A 20,048-nucleotide genomic window follows, 5' to 3' on the forward strand; every position below is an offset into this window, starting at 1 on the left:
CTGGCATCTAGTCACATGAAAAGGCATGTAAATCAAAATAAAGTCCTGGGTTATGTTGAATGTTAGCTGAGGTCTGAAATACATCCAAGACTTTGGTTCTAGATGCATTCGTTTGGTTAAAGTCAAAAGGATTTGCATCCAAGGGAAAGAATGGCCACCCATTTGGTAGTGCATCTTATTCATTGTTAATCATGCACCAAAATGCATCATTAGTTGTGTGGTTTATATAGATATGTATAATTTGAGCATATCACTTTGGACTTAATACAGATTATTTTGTGTCCCGACAAAGGTGTTTGCTGAAATGCACTGGGACTAATAAATTACATTGCTGTGCACTTACATGTTTTGTCTCCTCTTGCTATTTGTACCCAGAGCCAAGTTACACAGAATATTTCCATCATATGGGGTGGTGCTTATTTTCAGCCAGGCAGCAAGGGTGACTGACGGCAGCAGGATGGTGATGTAATTGTCCTCTCTCTCGTGCTTAGCTGTTACTCTAAGTAATGCTGGATTAGCACTGGGTGAAGTCACAGCACAAATAATGCAAGCTATTGCATTATAACTTGCATCAGATTCAGTTCCATCCCTTGAAAAGCGCTATGTGGCTGACCTTTTACAGCGTTGTGGTGCCAGTGGAAAGACAACCTTATGCTGGTTTTGAATGCCTCCTGCCTGATATTGGTTTCCTGTTTTTGTTTCACTATCATGATGGTATGCAGGCAGCTGAATGGAAAGATAGCAAAACTCTGGCTGTGCTGAAATCAGTGACAAAACTTCATTTATATCAGTGAAGCAAGGATTTAGGCATTGTATGTGCAATTACCCACACCCCCTCTGTGCATTCACAGACAAAACTGGCTGGGTTTGGCTGAACAGTGGGAACAGGATAATCGTACCCATAATCTTATTAGAGGAAAATAGGTTCACAAATAGTGTTCTACTTTTGTTACCGGCCTCAATGGCAGGGAATGGATTGTGTATACTTTGCAATCATAAGTGCCCATTATAATTGTGAAAGTGTTTTGATGCATTAAAAATATATCTGAATGTCACTACTGCAGCCACCGCAACAAAAGAAGAGAAAAAGAAGAAATGCTTCAAAGGCCAAAATGTTTGAAGATTATAAACAGCGTAAAGCTAATACACATCAGCGTTTGTTTCTCTAGCTCTGAAAGAAGCATAACTTTCCTTTTTCTTTTTTTTTACCCTGTGCAGAAGAGCAGGTTGCAGTCGGAGTTGATGAAAATTATTCAGTTGCAGTTGCGTCAGGAAAACCAATTGTGATATGCATGAAATTTTTAGAATATCTTTGCCAACTCTGTTCTGCCAGTGGTGTGGATTTGCATAAAAACAGCGTTGGCCAATGAAAGGCTGTATAGGTAAAAGAATTTTTCTGCCACCCAGCCTCTTGTCTGCTTGAAAGGGAGTTTTTGGTTTCATGGAACAAATAAAGCATGAAGCTAAATAATTAAAGCCTGGCATTAAGGGACAATGTAATTTGTCATTATCTGGAAACTATTTGTGTGTTTCAGATAGTGGAAGATTTTTCTTTTTTTAAGACAAAAAAAAAATCCTAACAAAGAAAAGAAAAATATCCCGGGTAGCATTTGGAAAATGTATACTACCTCTGGAAGTGGGGGAAAAAACCAGAAACCAAGTGGAGCACATCTGCTTACTGGAAACTTAATACTGTTATTGTAAGGTTTTGTATAACTCACTTCCTGTCTTTATACTTACACAACAGGATATTTAAATTACAAGGACAACAGAGGAATGAGGCAAAAGATCCAGCTTACTGCTGTTGATCACAAATATATAGTCTCTGATTAAATGCTCACTTTTATGAGTAAAGTCACTTTCAGAAATAATTAGTAACCACAAGGTCACTCCTTAATTAAACAATCCCAAGTGATTAACATCAGATTTACTGTTTATTAACTGTTTTACTATGCTGCTTAAAAAAAAAAAAACTTTTACATAGTGGCAAGCACTAGTCATGCTACAGAGGGAAGTCTTATCACCATTTTCGTTGCTAATGTAGTCTTTGGGGTTTTAATATCTCAGCAGTAACAAATTGCATCAGGATGAAACCTGGTACTGAGATGTGGCTTCACAGTCACACTTTTTATTGTACCAGACTACAGTCGCCTCAACTGGAGAGGCTGAAAATAAAGGAAAACAAAATAAAAAATGAAGCAATTGCCAGGCTCAGTCACCATTAAGGGATCTTCTTAATCTGAACAATTTTTAAATTCCTATTTGGAAAGCTTTTCATCTAAAAATAAATATTTTGCCCTTACAAGCTGCTGCAACACTGATATGGGTTTATGGAAGTATTTAATCTATGGAGGGGAAGTAAAATATATGGACGCTCATAGGGTTGAAAGCTGGCACCTTCATGCTCAGAACAATTATAGCCATAGCTGTCAACTTTTCCCTTTAATTCGAGGAATCCTATTTGGAATAAGGGAATTTCCCTTAAAAAAAAGGAAAATGTTGACAGCTATGATTATGGCTTGGAGTTGTGTTAAAGCATTCAAACTGCAATCCTAACCATGTCTACTCAGAAGTAAGTCTAATAGGGCTTACTCTCAGGTAAGTGGGTTAGTTTGTGGTAAACAATTTAGAGCTGGGTAAAAATGGCCTCCAAAAATCCTCCATGACTGTTCATGCGCAACAAAATGGGGGGGGGGTGTTTTGTGGGGTGTTGTTGAAATTTTCCGAACAGTTTTTCCTCAAAATTTCAGCTCTTTGGACATGCAGTCCTGTGGTTCCTTGAAGGATAACCCAGGGCCATAGGAAGCATTGGCTCTTCCTTTCTGATGGCATGGAGAAAGAGCTCTGATTTCAAAGAGGCAGATTTTATATTGCATTCCCCGCTGCCATGGAAACTTCTTGGGCTACTTCACTTCTAACATCAGAGCTCCTGTGTCAGGATCAGTGTCAGATTTATGTATAAGCTAAACAAGCTATAGTTTAGGGCCCCACTCTCTTGAGGGCCCCCCAAAAAATTAAAGGGGAAAAAACCACTGGATGTACATTTCCAAAATATAAGATAAAAAGCAAATTACTTTTATAAAATACATATTTTGTTATGTGCAAATGGCTTTAGACACTTATTAGGTCCATAAATTACCATGTAGCATATATTCAACACAAAAAACAGCAACCATTTATTGTTGACAAAGGACAGCTGGACATATAAAGAGTCCCATTACCTTCAGTAGCTTAGGGCCTCATCAAACCTAAAGCCGGCCCTGGTCAGGATAGGGCAGTCTGCAGTGGGGGAAGGAAATGTCCTAGGCCACATCAGTTCCCCAGCACATAGACATACACATCAGTCCCCCAGCACAAACTATATCATTTTCAATGTAAAACCAGATGATAATGAACCAACATCTGGGAAAGGATGGAAGAGCACAATGCCCATCCAGCAGGATCCTGGCAAAGGACTGGATCAGGCAGATGAACTTATTTTGGTTGTCCTTTCCCTCCATTTTAGAATTGGAGCCTTAATGCTCATAGTTCATATTGGTCAATGAGCAAGGGTGTCGGTGGGGCAGGGAACCTCAGCTCCAGGGGCCAAATTTTGCTCCCCAGGCCTCACTGTCCTGCTCTGTGGCCAGACTCAGGCTCTAGTGATGCAGAGCTCTGGCATTGCTTCAGCAACAAATGAACAGAGACAGAGTCCTATATAGGCAGCCCTGTATAGGGAAGTTTTTAATGTTTGACGTTTTATTGTGGTTTTATAATTTGTTGGGGCAACCCAATCAGATGGTTGGCATATAAAGTATTAACAACAACAACTGACTCCCAAATGCAATCCCCGCCTACACTGGAAGATGTTTCTTCCATTAAAAGGGCCCATTCTGCTTCAGTTGCATCCTACTGTGACAGAGTTGGGAGATGGGGGCTCTGGTTTCTCTGAGTCTTTTGCAGTGGAGTCTTCTGACTTTGTGGACATCCTTGGGCCTACAGGATTGTTTGGTGGAAGTGCTCCTGGGACAGGACCCCTTTTAGTTCACAGTTCTCAACCTCGTTTCCTGAAGAAGGATAACCTTACTCCAGTTTCATGACACTTTCTGTCATAACTCTCCCAAGGCCACACTCTGTACCAGCCCTGCTTCACACACCCAAAATGTTTGCCTGGGATAGTGCTATTGTGCTCCCGCCCTGCGTGCGGGCTTCCTGCAGGCATTTGATTGTCCAGTGTGGGACCAAAGATGATGGACTAGATAGGCCTTCAGTGTGATCCATCAGGGCTCTTGTCGTGGTCTTATATTTAAAAGAACCCGATGGCCCATTAAGCAGACTGCTCATCCATGTCTGGAAAAAGTGTTTCCCTGGTAGCAGAAAGCAAGGAATGCAACAGGAAAAGCAAAAGATCAGTTATCTGACAAGTTACAAGCTCCAATTACTCTAGCAGGCACGGAGACAGCTCTTTCTACATCTCAAATGGAGGTTAGATCCTAAAACGGCTACATATTTGCTTAAAATGAGAAGCAATATTGCATTACTTGCTTTCGTTCAGAACATTCCTCTCAGGACTGAGAAGGTAGGAACAGGGCCTCTGCTGACCCTTTGAATTGCACCCTGTCTGTGTGTTTGGTCTCCACCATTTCTTTTAAGAAGGGAAGGAACAGGCGTTTCTTGGGAAGCAGAACACAAGGATATTACCCTATGCTGTTCCTCAGGTGTAGGATCACATATCCGAATGAAAGGATGCATTGCTGTGTAGTGCAAACTGGTCCATAGGACTGAACCACCCAGATGTGAAAATATATTGCACTGGGTTTATTATCTATTTTGTTTATTTGTATAGCACCATTTGCCGAAGCCACAGGGCAGTTTACGACAAAATCAAATACAGTGGTACCTCTAGTTATGAACTTAATTTGTTCCAAGGTCCGTTCTTAACCTGAAACTGTTCTTAACTAGAGGCATGCTTTCGCTAATGGGGCCTCTTGCTGCCTCTGCACTGCCAGCATATGATTTCCCTTCTCATCCTGGGGCAAAGTTCTCAACTCGAGGTAACTCTTCCAGGTTAGTGGAGTTTGTAACCTGTGGTGTTTGTAACTCAAGGTACCACTGTACCTAAAATTGGGGAGGGGGAGTTGGATTGCTTAAAACAGAAACACAACTCCTCATAACAAATCACTAAACAACAATTATTAATAGCAGCAGCAGCAACAACAACCAATCCAGTTGGATCTAGGCTAGGGATTCATTCCATGTTAGTCCTATTCAGAGTAGACCCACTGACCATCGCTGCACTGTATATTTGGGGTCTATGGACTACAATAAAGCTGTTTGTGTGTGAATAGACCCATTGGTGTTAATGAACCTAACTAACATACGTTCATTCATTTCAATAGGTCTACTCTGATTAGGACTGGCATTGGATACAACCCTGGGTGAGAGCCCTCACACTCAAACCCATATAAAGATTGAGTCATGACTAACATCAGCTGGAACTGTGTGTCTAAGTCTATCTGAATGCAACCCTTTGAAATCCATGCTAAATAGTTCAGACTCCTTCGGAAAACCCTCCAGATGTTATTGGACTCCATCTCCTATCAACTTCAGATAGCCTGGCCTATGGTCAAGGTTTAAAGGTGTTTTATCTAGTGACTAGTCCAGCAACATTTGAAGGACCACAAGTTCCCAACTTCTGATATGAACAGAGCAACATGGTTTTGTATGATAAAAAAATTCCTTCTAGTAGCACCTTAAAGACCAACTAAATTAGTTCTTGGTATGAGCTTTCGTGTGCATGCACACTTCTTCAGATACACTGCACACAAAAGCTCATACCAAGAACTAACTTAGTTGGTCTTTAAGGTGCTACTAGAAGGAATTTTTTTTATTTTGACTATGGCAGACCAACACGGCTACCTATCTGTAAATGGTTTTGTATGGTTGGCGCATCACTTCATAGCAATAATCATGCAGGTCACTTGTGCTGTGTAGTTTACTTTCATGGCAATAACACACACACACACACAAAAATTCAAATATTAATGTTGGCCTGGAAATAATCAAGCATTCCAGGAGAACTGCATAATTGCCACTTTAAGGCTGCACCTTGGAACCTTGACTGCAAGGTGTGTCTGTGTCGGAGTCAAGAGTGGGAGATGGCAGTAATGTATATATTGGACCTGAGTTTTTACGTATTAAGATATCCTGGTTAATTTTTCCTGGAGCCTCCTGAATTAACATATGGTTATGCCTTTCAATTCAGGGGGCTAAAGGAGAAAATACTTTGTATACTCTGACTTTGCCAAGTGATAGTTGTCCATCTTAATCTAGGAGAAGATTGCTTTGGACAGCAGCTGAAGCAAAGGTCACTTCATTATGCACAACCTCTTTTTCTTTAGCAAGTCTTCACTGAAATGAAGAAGCCATTATTCCATTGCCTTGTGTGTGTGCGACATTGTGCACAGAAATCACATCACAGCTTGCAAAAATATCTTATTTGGCGACTGCCTATATGTGTATGGTTCCCCCCAACAAAACCAAAAAACCCACAATGAAGAATAACAATCCATAACAGCAAAAGCATCCAGTGCTTTCCCCTCCCACTTATATCTCATTATTCCACTTCCATTTGCTATCCAGAATGTTGTTCCTTCCTCTGTTGCTCCCAATAGTCATATCAACCATCACACTATTCTTAAGCACACTTAAGGATATCATGAGCGAAAGGCAGGTTAATCACTGACTTTCTATAGACTTATGAGGTTACTTAGGAAGTTCTCAGGGGCTGCCCCCGCCCTTTGGGAAAACTTTTGTGCTTTAATAGCCAGCTGCCCCGTGGAGTTACTCACAGTATAATACACCTTTTCTGTACAGGTTTGAAAGGCATACTGTAAAGAAAGAAAAGGGGATTAAATTGTAAATTTAGGAGAGAGAGAAACCAAAGAGCATGTTCAGCTTCTGTATATGTGGCGTATGACTAAAATATCTTCGAGTTCTCACCACAAGTTTCTTAAGGTTCTGCAGCCTCTAAGTAAGGCCTTTGTTGATATGAGTACTTTGCTTGTTACAGAATGCTCAAGGTTTATTAGTTTTGGAGTTTTAACAGGGGGAAAGCAGCAAACTGTTCTCAAATTTTGCAGCCCATAATAACCCACACTGGCTTTTAAACGTAAATGAACACTACTGTTGCATGGGATCATGAGCTGTATTTACAATAATAGTGTCTCGATCCAAATATTTGACAGATTATCATACAAATTATTTGTTTCAGCTCCTTCTCAATAGCTTCCAGCTTCCTGGGGATGTCTATAAAACATGGATGGTGTAAGGAATATTGATAGAAAAAACCGGCAATCTATTTAGCATTAAACTTTAAAGCAAAAGGAGTAAGTAGATGATTTTGAAATGTTTCAGTTTCCAACTATAAATATGCACATATTCATGGACTGAGATTGCTAGGGATGACAACTAATTTATAATACAAATGTATTCAGCATACTTCCTCTAAATCTTAATCCAAGTAATCTCAGAAAGATAAATAACACACACACACACACAGCAAAGAAATCCACCTTCATGGCCTATGCTCTGGGAATGACGTGCCAACATTGTGCCCAATGGGGAAGATACAGTTGTGCTCTATCCTTATCCAAATAGTTGTGGAATCTGCATAAAGGGCTGGAACCCTGGCTAAATCACACACAGAGCTGTAGTAACCCCTGGCCATGAATGCAAACAACCTACTGGATGCAAATGGGTTATATATTAAACGACAGGAAGCCAACCAACAGTCTAGGCTATTTTCAAATCACACACACTAAATAAACAGCCTAACAGTTATTTAGAGCTGAGACTAGAACGTATCAAACCAGGAACGTCAATGAACAAAACTTGCAGTGGATAGAATTTGAGCAAGGGGAGGATGAAACTTACTGAACATAGCGGGTTCCTTCTTCTGGTGAAGGACTTTCAGGGATTAAATGTGAGAGGGTGTCATGAACTGGCAGGATGACGGGGAGGACAGCAAGGAGGAAGGGTATCCCAGCGAGGGGTGTAGCCAGGAGTGGGACACACCGGAGCAAGCAGGGGGTGGGAAAGGAAGTACTCACAGGGTGACAGAGGATGGCGAGGGCATGGGGGTCAGAGGACAGGAACCAGAGCAGCAGGATCCATCACCAGAATCAGAGGACCCCCTGTCTCCATGAATACAGTGTGCTCTGAGGCGTAGAGAGCAGCAGGAGGGGTGCCCTAGGGGCTGAGGCAGGTAAGGACCCACAGGTTAGGCTTGCTAGCTCTGGGATGTGATTCCTCGGCTGAAGTAGGCTTGGAACAGGTGAGAGACACACCTTGTCAAGCCCAGGTGCTGAAATCAGCATGCAAAGAGCAAAAAGGAAGCAGAGCTGAGGTGCTGGGTCTACTCAACTGCTCACGTTGAGGGACCTGGGCTTGGCTGCTCCTGGATCTCTATGTGACTGTGCTTCTGGTTTGACTCTGGACTGTATCCTGACTGCTGGACTTCAGACTTGGCTACTTGGATTGACCTTGGACTTTGCTTGTGTGGACTGACCCCCCGACTTTGAACTTTGGTCTTGGCATACTGACTTGCTGCAAGGTAGGCCAGGGGTTCAGGGCAGAAAGATGTGCCCAGGTCGGAAGAAATTGGCATTTCCCTTGGAGGCTTTGCAATTGTTAAACATGCTCAGAATGGTCAGGGAAGTGCCGTAGCTCAGCTGTTTTTCAGCAAATGCTTTGAATGTAAACTGCCCCATGTTAAATCCCTGGCATCTCCAGCTAAATAGTCTGGTAGTATGCAACAGATGGTGCTGGAGGAGACTCTTGAGAGTCCCATGGACTGCAAGAAGATCAAACCTATCCATTCTTAAGGAAATCAGCCCTGAGTGCTCACTGGAAGGACAGATCCTGAAGCTGAGGCTCCAATACTTTGGCCACCTCATGAGAAGAGAAGACTCCCTGGAAAAGACCCTGATGTTGGGAAAGGAGAAGGGGACGACAGAGGACGAGATGGTTGGATAGTGTTCTCGAAGCTACCAGCATGAGTTTGACCAAACTGCGGGAGGCAGTGGAAGACAGGAGTGCCTGGCGTGCTCTGGTCCATGGGGTCACGACTAAACGACTAAACAACAACAAATGCAATAGAAATCCCAGTGAACCCACTGCCAATTGGGGCCCGTCTCCACTATGTATTTAAAGCAGTCTCATACCATTTTAAACAGGAACTGCTTTCCGCAAAGAATTCTGGAAACTGTAGTTTAAGAGAGCTGAGAGCTGTTGGGAGGCCCCTATACTCCTCACAGAGCTACAGTTCCCAAAGTGGTTTAACAATCTTTCCCTCTTCCTGGGGAACTCTGGGAACTGTAGCTCTATGAGGGGAAGGCATGGCCACACAGTGGCATGATACAGTGGTACCTCAGGTTACAGACGCTTCAGGTTACAGACTTCTAACCCAGAAATAGTACCTCGGGTTAAGAACTTTGCTTCAGGATGAGAACAGAAATCAGGCAGCGGCGGCAGGAGGCCCCATTAGCTAAAGTGGTACTTCAGGTTAAGAACGGACCTCCAGAACAAATTAAGTTCTTAACCCGAGGTACCACTGTACTACTTTCAATGTAGAGTGCAGAAGCACTTGAGTAGACAATATTGGGCCAACATCAGACTCAGTATAAGGCGACTTCAAAGGACGGTGTGCAGAATTATTCCAACCTAGTGCAGCAATTGTGCTGGAGGAGGGCCCTGTTTTTAAGCTCACTCTTGACATTGCAAAAACATCGCATTGAACATTTATTTGTCTTTTTTGTACAGTGAACCTTGCGTAAAGTGCATCCATGGTCCAATCTCAGGCTGCCAAGCAATTAGTATATTAGAGTTCAACAGTTAACCGTTGATGTGAAAGGAAAATAAACAGTTGGCCAAAATGTGCCATGAGAAAGTTAGGATATGTTTCAGGGTAGAACTCTTTATTGAATTTGTCTCTCTTTAAAAATCATTCTATTTGGCGGCTTCATTCTTATTGCTAAGGGTGTGATCGACCACATATGTGGCATTCTATAGGAATTGTTTTGAAGCCAGCTGCTGCTGAGATTCTTTCAGCTGAGGCTGAAATTAAGAACAGGTTTCATAGGTTTTCTACCCGCTGTGAATCCATGATATAGTATATAAAAGCGCATATGGCTAAGAATGTTTGACTTCTACAGTAACTTTTTTTAAACTTCCATATGTAATGATTTTTATAAAGCAATATTTATTCTATAACCATTCATTTTTTTCTATTGTATAATAGGACTCTTGGATTATTGGGTAGATTCATCACGGAAGGGCTTTTGATCCAGTGGACATCTCTGCTAACATGAAGGACAGGGCAGACATTGATGTACAGTGGTCCCTCGGGTTATATACGCTTCAGGTTACATACGCTTCAGGTTACAGACTCCGCTAACCCAGAAATAGTGCTTCAGGTTAAGAACTTTGCTTCAGGATGAGAACAGAAATTGTGCTCCGGCGGTGCGGCGGCAGTGGGAGGCCCCATTAGCTAAAGTGGTGCTTCAGGTTAAGAACAGTTTCAGGTTAAGAATAGGCCTCCGGAACGAATTAAGTACTTAACTTGAGGTACCACTGCATTTGTATATTATCTCCTCCAGAAAACCAGCTCCAGAGTGTTGCAGAATCCTTCAGAACAGCATGGAAAGGTGGAATTGGTAAAGCATCTCCCCTCCCCTTCTGTTAGCAGAGGCATTCAGTGGATCAAAAGCACTTTCATGAATGCAAGGCCACCAGTGGAATTCCCTTCATGAAATAGTCTTTGCCCTTGTGTTCCTCTCTGTCTGTGTCCCCCACATTTTATGATGCACTTAAATTTAAACCATCTCCTAGCACAGTAGTAGGGGACCTCAGACTTGAGAGCTGAATGCAGCCCTCTGGATTTCTGTTGACCCTTGGCCCTGCCCACCACTGGCACATGCCCCTCAGAAAGTTGCATTAAAAGGAACGGGGCACAGCTGACTTATGTGCACTCCGCCAACACACACAGGATTCGGGAATGTAAATAACCCCTGCACAAATCGGTCATTGCCTGTAGTTATCTTCAGGACTGCATTACCTTATATACCCCGGCCTGGTTTCTGTGTTCCTCAGGAGAGACACTTCTCAGCTGTGCTGCAGAGTCATGGTTCACTTTTTATCTATAAAAACAAAACAAAACAGGACTTTTAGTGCTGTGGCACCTGCCCTCTGGGAAGCACTTCTAGTAACAGGCAGGCACCTACTGAATTGGCATTTAGGTGCCTACATTTGCCTACTCAGGCTTTCCTGGGGGATAATTCATTCATTTGTTGTCACTATTTGTTTTTATTAGTGTGATGTTATCGTTGATTTTACGGTGTTCACCATCTTGATTGTTTTAAGTTTGGAGGAGAGAAATATTTGCAAATAAATAAAATGTATAATATATAAATAAAGGAAATCACAACTGAACAGTTTTTAAAAACTGAAAGAGGAAAAGAGAAAGAAGTCACAGAAAAACTCCTTATATTAAAGTTATGTTAAAGCATCCTTCAGGAACTTTGTTAAATTCTCTTTAAGGCAGTAAGACATCCTATCTAATGGAAACACTACCAGGATATAAGGCTCTTTATAAACTCCTGAAATACTATCTTGTTGCCAGAAGCAAGAGTTGCATAACAGGCTGGAAATCTAACAAGGTTAAAAACGTACTTCATATTTTCCCCCAATGGAAAGAAAAGGCATTGTTTCTCATTGGCTGGATTTATGCTTGACAAGGCACAACAGCTTGACCCTAGAGCTTGTAGTCGCATGGAACATCAGTATGTAAAATGATGCTGGACAAAAATGAAGGGATTGCCCTTACGCTCACTTTAGAATAGATCTGGCACCTCATAGCTACAAAAGAATGTTCAGATTTTTGTGGCACAGACAGTGTTGAGTAAGAGGCTTCTTTGTAGCAGAGTAAAATTCATCTTGCTGACAGCTGTGAGCATTACTTCTTGAGCAGACTTTTAGCCAGCTTTATGCACAAACGGACTGGAATTCGCATGTGTAGGTTGTATCAAAACCACCATTCTTGTGCAATTAAACTTTGCATGTGACAGTGGTGTTGTCTGCATTTTATAGATGTAAACTGCAGATGCTATTTTTATCCATTTCTAAGTATTTTAAATGGAGTATTTCAGTCCCAGAATGGGGAACAGTGAAATAAAGTAGTAATAATAAGTATATACCAATGGGAAAGAAAATATACAAAGATTACATTTATACAAAATTTGGACATTTCTGAAGATATTTGCTCTCTGCAAAGTTGCAGCTGCAATCTTATGCATACTTACTTGGGAGTAAGTATTGTGCTTCAAAGGCCTTAATATTGTTTAGCTGTACTTATGTCTGTATTCAAATTCTTACTCGGGGGAAGGGATTAATTTTTTCAGTATTAACTAACATCCTGTTACCTAGCATGGAAATTAAAACAAATGCATGTTCTAGATATGCTTCATGGAACACACGTGTCATGGGTGAAATTACAATTTGTTTCTCAGCCTTTGAAAATGTTTCACGTGGCCTTTCCTTCCTACCCCCAGTGCTTCTCAGGACCTTTTCTCATCTAAACTTCCACCAATCAGCCTTAGGAATGAGTGATACAGCACAGAGTCTCATCAAAATGCCATTTTCCTGAGCTTGAGAAAGCCTACTTCCAAATGCTGAGCAAATAATTTATTTGACTCTGGCAAAAGTAAATAAATGTTTTCCTGTTCCTTGTACTCCATTAGACAGAATTATTACACATAGCAAACTATAAATAGCAAAATATGTATTGAACTATTAATATCCCTGACATTCTCATACAGTATTGTATTGTAATTTAACAAAATAATTTCAAATTGGAGTACTTCTGTAAGATTTCATTGAGACACAGAATAGAAAACAAAGCACCGTTAAAAGAGATTGATCAAATCGGAAACTGGGATGTTTATCATTTATTTCTTTGTTATCATGTAACACAATATTGTTCCTATTATAATATTATTCTCTGAACCAAGAAACAGTACAATCCATTGGAAGATGATGATGAAGAATATCTATAGATTGAAATTATTTGGATCAACTAGCTCTCTGCTACTCTGCAGAAAACATCTTACAGTGAGATTCTAACACTATGCAGAAGTAAATCCTGATGATTTCAATGGAATTTACTGTCAAAGAAGAGTATATAAGAGGGCAGCCACCTTAATGGCAATTTAATTAAAATGTGTTTCTCTTTCTCAGTTTTATTTGATCACAAACCCTGTTCACCTCTCTACAAAATTTAAGGCCCAACTAGGCAGCCCTTTCTAAGGTGTTTATTCCTTTTACCGCATAAGTATGAACTCTGTGAAAAGCATATTTGAAGGACCACATAATGGCATAGTAAGCTTAACTCCAAACACTCACCTAACATTTGCATCAATGCCAGCCATGTTGTTGAGCCATCATGGCTTATGCTGTCGAGCTGTTCCCGCTTTTTGTGAACACAGCGTCTAAAGTAATTAGTGCTTGACACAACACGGCTCACAAATGAAAGAGATGGGTCATGACATTCTTGAAACATGGAGAAGTTTAGGCATCCTGTCCAACTTTCACTCCAGTAACTTGTCACTTTTCCCCACTTGGAAAAATATTAGCCTCATATTATAGCTTTAAATGCTGCCTAGCAAAGCTGGCTTACAATGGATGCTTTAAAAGTCTGCACCAATAAATACTGTTCTATTGTGTGCACTATAATGGTTAGAAAATTTGCACAGCACATTGTCGCTTGTATGGGATTTTATAGAGTGAAATTGTATTCCTGATTTTCACCTGGTACAAAGCAGAAATTACTGAAGTGTGCGTATGACGAAGAGAATAAACTTCTGTAGTCTGTGTTTTGAAAAGGACATGCAAGAATGATGAAAATGCACAACGCAACCTTTTGAATAAAGATTAACTCTTTTTTCTTTTTAAAGGAAAATAATATATACTGGTCTCAAGCTGCTGTCAAAAATCACTGAAAGGGGCTATGTATACATTGAAGTATGAGTCTGTGGTATGGAATGAATCGAGAATGCCCCAAAATGTATCTCACTCAGGCATTCATGCTGAAACCAGCAACAATTGTCAATGACCTTTCACATGTTTGCTATTCAAATTAGCGCAGATCATCAATTGTACACAGCATACATAGTTATGTTTTTGTGTGTTCTTCATTACAAAATTTCCCTCCATTTTCTTCTCCCCATTTTTTGATCTCCAAGTGTTCCCTGACTCTAAGTATTTATATTTATGAGTTCAATTTGCCACAGACAGCGTGCATGCACGCCCCTCCCCCAGCGACTCTGCTTGCTGCCGGAGTAGATTCTGTCGAAAATGGGAAGAAGCTGGAGAGGGCTTATGCAGAGGCTTCCAACGTTATGTGCACCAAATACCACAGCACTAGGTAACAGTTTAAACTGAAGCAGAGGCATCCTTGATTGTCTGGCTTGCAAAGAACCACACTGAAGAGATTTGGACAGCATGTTCCTTTTAAGTAAGTGCTTAGTAATCATGGTTGGACAGGGAGGAGGGGGGAGGAGGGTGAATATGCAATGGAAGGAAAATGGAAAAATCGAATCAACACTCCTCAAAAATTTTGCCTTTGCCAGTTATCACACACTACAGTACTAGGCAAAGACTAAAACAAAGCTCCATTCTTACCCTCAACACATCCAGCACCTAGGACCACAATTCAGCCAATTAATTTGAGGCTCCCCACCTCAGACTCAACATATATCAGCTGCATGTTTGGGCAATTGAAGTGAGCTTTAGAAAGCATCCTGGAAAATATGAGATAAACTTTAGAGCTTATTTATTTATTTTTAAAGGTATATGGCAAATGGATTTGTTTTGAGAAGTTCCAACTCTTTCCACTGTTAGTTAGCAGTATTTTCTTCTTCTTACAGCCTCTTGTTTAAAAGAAGGGGGGGAGGAGCAAGAGTAAGCCACTTCAGATATTATGACTCCTCTCAATGGGTAACATGTTTGTTTAGGGAATTCCATTGCCAAACATATTGGATAGTATCCAACCGAGGCATAATCAGAGTAGACCCATTGAGATCAATGGACTTACGGTAAGTGAGTCATGATTTTAAATGAATCATGTCCATTGATTTCAATGGGTCTACTCTACCTTGTTGACTACCGTCACATGATACAAGCTCACACATATTTGTCCTGTATATGCACACTGTGATTGATATGTTTTGGACAGCACCCAATGATACAATCATGTTTATTTTAAAAGCTGTGAGTTCATAGTTGATAAATGTCTGATTCTGACACTAAACAATGTATACCTTTAAGAAGGAGCGAGCATGTGTGCATAGCTTTCTCTTTCAGCTTCCAGTACATTGTCACATGAGATTACTGTATACAGTATATATAATTTGTGTGTGGGTATTCTAGTACAGCATGTACCTGTGATGAAATTAATGCACCCAGAAAAGTCACATGTAGCAAATGTCAAACCAAGATTTCATGTAGAAGTTGTCTGTAGCAGACATCTCTGAATTAAACAATAACAACAGCAACAATTTAACAAGAATATGCAATAATGTTTTTATTTCAAAGTTGAGATACCAGCAGCATGATACCTATCGCGAGAGAGTCGAAATTATACAAAATTGCATACTTAGTATGTGAATATATAGTTTCCTGTAATCCCCATCTATGTAGTCATTTGGCTGAAGCAGAGATGAATAACAGATCTGCTAATGAATCAGTCCTGTTAGTGGAATAATTGTTTTTTATGTGACTCGCTTTTGGCTATCTAGACTTTCCCCGCATAATACAAGAACTTTGTGCTGATGAGACAATAGTAGACAGTGTGTGCATTTAATATAGAACAGACCATTCGCCCGGCTGGGGGAAGACGTCAACCTATACGCTGCGAGGAAAAAGACCAGGAAAAGGAGAGGGGGATTCCTCCCGTCGCCCTCCATCCCAAAGCCCTCAAGGGATTCCCAGATGGGCTAAAGGGCGGCGGAAAGTTTGAAGCCGGAGGACCCCTTGCCCAGGGCTTGGCACCGAGGGGTGTAGAGACGCCCCCCTCGCTGCTCGCCGGAGTGGAGCTGGCGCAGTGAATCATGTGCAGTTCTTTCCTTATTGCCTTCAGCGCATGGTTTCACCTTCAGGTTTCTTGTTTGTCTGTGTCCTTCTCCAAATCGCTTCACCTCAACTGCAAGAAGGTAAGGGGATCGGGAAGAGATTGTTAAGCCATTCTTTTCTCTCCACTCCCTCCCTCCCTCTTTCTTTTTTTCTTTCTTTTTCTTTCCTAAGTGCTGAGGAAGAAGATGGGAGGGGATCAGAAAGAGGGGGGAAGAGCAGGAGAGAGATGAGAATATTCTTAATACGCCCGTGGGAAAAACTTCGCGTTTCCAATTAATAGTTAATCTCGCTCGGTAATTGAAGGGACTTTTTACAGAAACGATAACTTTGGGCTCTTTGAAAGGGGTGGCGGGGTGGGGGGGTAGGGAGGAGGAGGAGAAAGATGGTTTTTTTTTCTGGGGCTGAATGAATTGTCGCTATATGTTATTTTTTTAAAAACTGTGAACATTTGGACTTTGTACAGAGGGGGGTGGGGAGGAGATCTCGCATGCAAGAAAGGAATCTGCCTGTCTTTTAAAAAAAATGAAATGTTTGCGGGCTGCGGGAGGGAGACGATGCTTTTCCAGCTTGGGAACGAGCCACTTACATTATTAAGGGTATTTGCAGATTGGATTGATTTATTGCTTAGGGTGTGTGTGTGTGTGTGTGTGTGTGTCCCCTCTTCTCTTCTCCACTTCTCTCACTTCCACCCCCCAACCCCTCCCGATCCTCTCCCATCAGCTGAATTAAAAGGAATAGTTTATCCTGGAAAGTTGAGGGCTGTAAATTAGGTGGAGAGGAAGGGAGTCCTTGGAGGGCAATCCCGGAGATGAGTCCTGCCCATTGGATATACCGGGAAGGGGGGGGGAGAGATGAGAGGACTGGTGGGGGGGTGCAGAGAAGAGAAATAATGCAGACATTTTGTCCTATGAAACCCTCCTCTTCCTCCTCCTCCTCCTTCTCTGCCCCTCCCATCTCCACCCAGAATTAGCATAATACTTGCAACCGTCATTTGAATCAAGCTGTTTCGACAAGTTGAGGAAACTTTAGAGGTGTCGGAGTTGAGCTGCAAGAAGTCTCAGGGCGCAGGAGGCGTTTTTCCTCCAGGTTAAGGTGACAGGGAGATGGTCCCAATTTTGTGCTCTGGCTTTCGGGTCGCTTGCCCTCTGCAGCTGCAGCGCTCTAGAAAATGCTGCCCACTTCCCCGCGGCAAAGATCTTGCTCCAGAAGCGCTGAAAAACTCCCAGCAGTAGACCATGACGCTCTGGAAAATGAGTATTGGGTGGATCTAAGATATTGCAAATTCAGGCCCCCCCCCCCCAGCTTTTGGAATCTAGAAGTAGAAGGATATTTGTTGTTGTTGTTGTTGTTTCTAGACCGTTTCTGGAGATCTATTAATGCATGGTGTTTATCTAATCCAGATGTAGCCCCCTGCCCCCACCTCTCTCAATCCCCATTCAGTGCTTTATTGTTGGTTTACATTGTGTGTGTGTGTGTGTGTGTGTGTGTGTGTGTGTGTGTGTGTAAAAAGCGATCTGTGTAACCTGTGGAATTTGAAATGCAAATAAAAGCCCGTGGGAGTTGAGGCAGAACAAATCAGCATTTATAAAGTGGGAAAAGATTTCATGTCTTTGAAAGCATAGGGGGCGAATTCTCTCTTTCTCTCCCCCCCCCCTCCCCAGTTCTATTAAAAAAAGAAACCACCGGAGTATTGAACAGTGACGTCAATTCGTCCCTTTTCTAATGTGTGTGTGTGTGTTGTTGTTGTTGTTCTTGTTGTTAATGTCTAAAAAGCGGGCATGCGAAGTGCTTACAGGAAAACAGATTACAAGATTAACATCTGTTAACATGATCGTTTATCTCCAGCCAAAAATAGGTCAGTCCTTTCTTAAGGAAGCTCGATTGGTTGGCGCATGATTAAATAATGAAATTAGACTAATGAGTTCGCAAATTAGACAAGAGTTGGGGGTGCTGTTATAATCCAACTGACTGACCTGCAAGAATAAAAATCATAATGGTAATGGTAATAATAGTAATGGATTCAGGGACTTTAGGAGATCAATGTAAGGTCAAAGCCTCTTTCAGTGGAGTGACACAACTCCTCTCACCTCACCTCTGGGTCCCGTCCTCCTCCCCCTCCCTTTTCTCTCTGCTTTACAGCTAATAGTGTGTTACAGACTCCAACTCTCGTTTTTTTCCCTTTCTCTACTGAGGTGATGCATTAATATTTTCCATCTCCAGTGTTTATGGTGAAGGAGACCAACTCCTCCATGGATAGGGATGTTTGTTGCTTCCTAAACAGTGGGGTGTTATTTTTGGGAGAGGTGGGGGGGAGGGGTCCACACAATGTGACACACAGTGGCAAAGAAGAATGGGAAACACCGATGCAAAGTAGCTCTGCTTCGCTTGACTCTGCCCTCCTGCAAAGATTGGCAGACCCACCGTCCAATCAGCAGCTCCAGCCCTCCTTACTGTCTTTGCATTGCAACTCCACATTAGAGGCTCGGGAAAGCGGTGCTGTGCCCTTGCGTTTCTCTCTCCCTCTCTCTCTTTCTGTACGTGCATCTGTCTTTGTTGGGATATACGTCAGTATTGAGATAGGTAAATTAATATTTTTCCCTCCCCCACCACCCCCGCCCATCTGCTGCGAACTAAAATCCAGTCCTTGGGACCAGAAACTCGAATAGTGAATAGAGAGTTATCGTTAAGGAGCTGGTTTTAAGTATCAAGTTGAGACCTGCTGAAGGCAAGGAAGTATAAAATGATCTATGGGTGTATTTGAACAATGTGGCAGACTCGCTTATCTGAAGGGAGAAAAAGGTGGAGTGCATCCAGAAATTCCACCCATTTCCTTTTTTTTTTTTTTTTATAAAATTTTTATTGGTTTTACAACATTTTGAGAAAAACAGACAAACATTAAAAATGACAAACATACACATATAGTTTCAAACATATTTTCATAAACCTCCTTTCTAGGACTTCCCCATACCCCCCCTCTCTGCATCCCAATGTCCATAATTCAACTAGCAACTCCCAGTTATTACTTTCCAATCTCTATCATCTTAGTCCTCTCTTACACTCTGACCTTATGTCCCTGTACCCCTTTGTTTCTGGAAACTACGACATTTTAACATTCATTAAGTTTATAGTAGTCCTTAAGATAGCTTTTAAATTTTCTCCATTCTTCTTCTACCGTCTCTTTTCGTTGGTCACGGATTCTGCCTGTCATCTCGGCCAATGTCATGTAGTCCATCACTTTCATCTGCCATTCTTCCAAAGTGGGTAGGTCCTGTGTCTTCCAATACTTTGCGATGAGTATTCTTGCTGCTGTTGTGGCATACATGAAAAAAGCTCTATCTTTCTTTGTCACCAATTGGCCGACAATGCCCAAGAGGAAGGCCTCTGGTTTTTTAGAAAAGGTACATTTAAGCACCTTTTTCATTTCATTATAGATCATTTCCCAGAAGGCCTTAATCTTCGGGCATGTCCACCAAAGGTGATAAAAAGTACCTTCAGTCTCTTTACACTTCCAACATTTGTTATCGGGCAAATGATAGATTTTTGCCAGCTTGACTGGGGTCATGTACCACCTGTATACCATTTTCATAATGTTTTCCTTTAAGGCATTACATGCCGTAAATTTTATACCGGTGTTCCATAACCATTCCCAGTCAGCTGACATAATGTTATGTCCAACATCCTGAGCCCACTTAATCATAGCCGATTTAACTGTTTCATCCTGTGTGTTCCATTTCAACAACAAGTTGTACATTCTAGATAAATTCTTAGTATTGGGTTCTAACAATTCGGTTTCTAATTTTGATTTTTCCACCTGGAAGCCGACTTTCCTGTCCTGTTTAAAAAATTCCATTATTTGACGATATTGGAACCAATTTTCCACTTTA

At 41.6% G+C, this 20,048-nt stretch overlaps 1 protein-coding gene and 1 long non-coding RNA gene across 2 annotated transcripts in view; both read left to right on the top strand.

The window, feature by feature from the left end:
• Positions 1–371: 371 nt before the first annotated feature.
• Positions 372–1,476, top strand: LOC308592589. The gene is made up of 2 exons (XR_014010567.1): positions 372–465; positions 1,219–1,476. It is a non-coding gene; the product is annotated as an uncharacterized lncRNA (long non-coding RNA).
• Positions 1,477–15,899: 14,423 nt separating this feature from the next.
• ZNF516 (zinc finger protein 516) overlaps positions 15,900–20,048 on the top strand; it is a 121,879-nt gene continuing 117,730 nt past the window's right edge. Inside the window, exon 1 of the mRNA XM_081205777.1 lies at positions 15,900–16,244. The gene's annotated coding sequence lies outside the window, so the exon portion shown is untranslated. The remainder of the gene's footprint in view (positions 16,245–20,048) is intronic.

This window comes from Podarcis bocagei, assembly GCF_964188305.1.
Source record: "Podarcis bocagei genome assembly, chromosome: 8".
NCBI classification, from domain to species: Eukaryota; Metazoa; Chordata; class Lepidosauria; order Squamata; family Lacertidae; genus Podarcis; species Podarcis bocagei.